Below are 4,487 nucleotides of genomic sequence, written 5' to 3' on the forward strand. Positions count from 1 at the left end.
AATTATTTGTTGAGAACATGTATGTTGATGTGCTTGATTGAGCCAATGCACAGGGTATTTTGGATGGAAAATTCATTTGTGTGTTGTGATGGTGTATAGTGAATTAATGTAGAGAATGAATAAATTTAAAAAAATGAATAAAATAAAAAAAATATTTTGACCAAACAAAATAGAGAAAGAAACAAATTAAACTAGAAGAGAATAAAATTGGAAATTTGTTGAATCTGAAAAAAAAAAGAATTATCTTATTTCATTTATTATCATCATTATTATTTGTTTATTTTGACCAGAGAGAGAAAGGGAAAGAAGAAAAGCAAGCCTCCAGGTCTGGGACTCGAAGGTTTTTCTTAAGGTTTTTGCCATAGGGCTTATGTGCTTGCCAGAGAGAGAGGGAAAGTGGAAAGTGAGAATCATCCCCAGAGAGGATAAAAAAAAAAGAATTATCTTATTTCATTTATTATCATCATTATTATTTGTTTATTTTGACCAGAGAGAGAAAGGGAAAGAAGAAAAGCAAGCCTCCAGGTCTGGGACTCGAAGGTTTTTCTTAAGGTTTTTGCCATAGGGCTTATGTGCTTGCCAGAGAGAGAGGGAAAGTGGAAAGTGAGAATCATCCCCAGAGAGGATGGTCATGCTGCAGTCCCTTCTCCATTCTCCTCTTGAGATCTTGGGCATGCACACACATGCACTTGGCATGATTTTCAACTCATCAGATCCGAGACTCAGACTGCAGTCAGCCATGTGGGAGTCCAGTGCCTTAACCATCATGCGACCTGCCTTAAGCACCATGGCCCCATAATGTAAATCTTCAATGCCTCTTTTCCTTATATTTGTTGGGCATAAGTAGCTTCAGACCACCACAGTTCTCTGATGAGTTCATCATACTGTGATTTTGTACATTAGCTTGCTTTATATTGTCATAAAGGTGGGAAGGAAGCTCTCTTTAGCTCTCTGCATCCTAGGTGGAAACTTGCCTTATTCACTATTTGATTTTCATGTCCTTCCTCTTCCCCTAATATATGCACCCATATCCCAAACCAGTGTCACAGGCTTGGATTCCAAACCACGGACCATAGTTGACCACCTAATTGTCACTGGGAGAGGAAGTTTGCTTTTTTGTCCCTTTTTCTCTCATATAATGGAAGTAAAAGGAGAAAACTATCAAACTTCTACAGCTGCTATGAATGCTAAGTGATATGAAGTACCAGATATCAAGCATGTGATCACTAAATACACTGCAGTTTTTAAAAAATTTATTTTATTTATTATTATTATTTTTAAAGAGATTGTAGCTATTGTGTGCATGCAGTCACCAGAGAGACAGAAAGCAAGAAATCACCCCCCCTTTTACATTCTCCTTTTGGGATTTTGGGCATGCACGCACTTGTGCCCGGCATGAGTTTCAAGGCTCTAGGTTGAACCCTTGAACTGGAGTTGGCCATGTGGGAGTCTAGCACCTTAACCACTACACACCTGCTGATGCCTCTTATTTAATTTTTAATTTGTTTTAGGGCACGTGTGCTCACCAGAGAGAGACAGAGAAAGAGAGATAGAGAGAGAGATGGGAAATGAGAAAGCAAGCCACCACGTCCGGGACTTGAACCACAGTCAGACATGTGGGAGTCCAGTGCCTTAACTACCATGCCACCTGCTGGCCCCAATACACTGTAATTTCTATGGTTTCAAAAGTTTATTTATTTCTCTATGAGAGAGATAAAGAGAGAGACAGAGACAGAGAGAGAGCACGTCCAACAGAGTCTGGAGCACAGTCTATCCCTAACCTCAGCCAGTCCCACCTCAGGGGCTCACATAAGCCCAGGATACTCAAGGAGGTCTCAGATGTTTTGAACCCAGAGCCTTCTTTATGTGGGTCAGCCTTGCAGAGCTCTGCTTTACTGCTGCACCACTGCTGTTTCCAATCTCAGTTTTAGATATCTACTTTCTGCCATACTACTAAAGGAAATGAATGATTTTCAGTGTTTTCCTCATGTAAATCTTTGCCTGAGGCAACCTCCTGGTGAATCCATTAATGTGGAACGTGGGGTATAATTGGAGAGCTGTTAAGGAGCTATTTGTACTTGTGGAAATGAATGGGACTAGATAGCTCACATCAGACTGACCAGAAATTATTCTAACACATTAGTGCTTCATGCAAGTAACCAGGAGGCATCTGATTTGGCAGACAAATTACCAGTTCAGCTCTCCAGGACACCAGTTCTGAGACTTCCGTCCAGGAGACTAATTCTGAAAAGATATCCTCTCTTCTGGGCTAAAACAACCCTCCCTTCCTCAAGACACAGTTTGACAACTGAAACAGTCTGGATTTCACTCCCTACTGATCTCCTCACCTGCTTTCTCTGGGCAAGACACAGCCTGTTCATTCTTATGCAGAGAATTCTGTAAAGGTAACACCTAAAGTACAAATCCAAATATTGTTTAAGACTTCTGGGCCCCACCCTGATTTGCAGACCACAAACAATTTGCTTTTAAGAAATTCACAAATGTATTGAAGGTACTATTTGAGAAGCATTTCTTTAGAAAAAAAATTATGTATATATGTCTATCTATCTATATTCAAAATATAAAAATTAGACACCAACTAGGACATTTAGAAAATACAAAAAAATATAAAAAACAAAATAAAAAACCCCCCCAACACTTTTAGAATAGATAGCTTGTACACATATTGCCATATTTTATCTGTATATGGATGCATATTTTTTTTCCATAGCTCCATAAACATCATTATCAATAACATCCAGATTCTTAGGAGGAGATTTCCAGTGAAGTTTTCATATTTGAATAGGGATTGAGAGGTTGCTTTTTGATTTCCTTCTTGTGGACCTTGAAATAGAGAGAAAGACAGGTTAGCTGAGATATCCCTAGTCATACATTTTTCTTTTCATTCATATTATGTCTCATCTCCACTGGTAATATCCCTTTCTCTATTCCCTTCCAAAAGACCATTTTCTCACTCTTGCCTTTTCTCACTTCTGCCCTGTGACTGATCCCTTTCACCTGGGTTGGGACTCTGGGATGAGATGTCCACTCTTGCCCACCATGAGCACTTGTAGACTGGCAGGAGGTGCAGGGCACAGGAGGAGAAGGGAAGGAGCTGGTGTTTCTATGCTGAGAATTGAGAGGAAGGTTCTCAATGGGCAGAGAGGTGAGAAGAGGGTACGTAAGGCATTCCAGGTGCAATAGCTATGAGGTTTGAAAAACATGCTGGGAGCTTGTGTGTGCATGTACCTGTCTTGGGCACTCCCCTGACAAGTGTCTCCCTCTTTTTCTGGTGACTGCATGTACCCTCCAGCAAAAGAAAAGAAAATAAAAAGAAACAGACGGAAAAACATACATAAAATATAGCTTTTAACTTAACTGGTAGTTGCTCGATTAGTACAAATATCATTATTGTCATAGTTACTTCACAGTCTATATAAAGTTTGTATGTGCACCCAATCTACAGATGTAACGTGATTTACATGGACCCTCTTGTGGAAATCCCATTTCATGCTATGAGCCATGGGAATCAAAATATACCTGTTTTTTCCCACATCATAATTTTAAACCAGAGATATCTCTGTTTATGTTTCCAACCATCCTGTGCCTTTTGGTTTAGAAAATGTATGACAAAAAAATAGTAAAATTAAGAATAGTTAGATTCTGGTTTTCCATCCAGAAGTATCGATAAACAATATTACAGATATATTTTTTAGTAGATGAGCAAGGGCTTCTTGCACAATTAGTGAGTCACAAAAGAGTGGTCAGACATACTTTGCAGTCCTCCTATGGAGGTGGCTGGACACCAAAGAAAATATGACCATGTGGTATATTGAAGTGTAAAAGAAAGGTGACCCTGTCTGGGATTCTTGGGCTACAAGAGATTTGGGTGCTGCAGAAAATTTGCTTTAGAAATGGCTGTGTTGGGATCAGCAGATGGTGCAACAGTTACATTGCTGGACTCCTGCATGGATGGTCTGGTTTGAGACCCAGACCCAGAGGTTTGAAACTCACACCAGGCACATGTCTGTGCATTCCCAAAAACCTGAGAGGAGAATAGAGAAGGAGGGATTATGGCGTGGCCATCGCCCCTGGGAGATGTTTTCTGCTTTCTGTCTCTCTATTTCTGTCTCTCTGGTGAGCACACATGCCCTATAGCAGAAATCTCTGTCAACTTCATATGGTCTTTTTAAAGCCAGTATGCATGACAAAAAGCAAAGTTGGCCTAGGATGTCCACTTATGTCTTTGAGTAAAAGAATAAAATGGATCTGGGTTGGCAATGATTAAGAATGATCTCTATGCCCATCTGAGCTAAGGTGGCACAAAGGTAAAGTATGTTAGATTCAAGACCAAAATAACATGTGCAGAAATTATTATTTTTTTATTTTTTACCTTTGAGAGTTTTTTTTTGTTATAGCGTGTGTGTGCTCGCCAGAAAGACAGAGAGAGAGAGAGAGAGAGAGAGAGAGAGAGAGAGAGAGAGAAA

At 39.8% G+C, this 4,487-nt stretch overlaps 1 long non-coding RNA gene across 1 annotated transcript in view; it reads right to left on the minus strand.

Moving 5' to 3' along the window:
• Positions 1-1,623: 1,623 nt before the first annotated feature.
• Positions 1,624-4,487, minus strand: part of LOC102495466 (uncharacterized) — a 4,892-nt gene continuing 2,028 nt past the window's right edge. Inside the window, exon 3 of the long non-coding RNA XR_337456.3 lies at positions 1,624-2,844. This is a non-coding gene — a long non-coding RNA (uncharacterized LOC102495466). The remainder of the gene's footprint in view (positions 2,845-4,487) is intronic.

The sequence above is a fragment of the Tupaia chinensis genome, unplaced genomic scaffold, assembly GCF_000334495.1.
Source record: "Tupaia chinensis unplaced genomic scaffold, TupChi_1.0 Scaffold146187_1, whole genome shotgun sequence".
Taxonomy (NCBI): domain Eukaryota; kingdom Metazoa; phylum Chordata; class Mammalia; order Scandentia; family Tupaiidae; genus Tupaia; species Tupaia belangeri.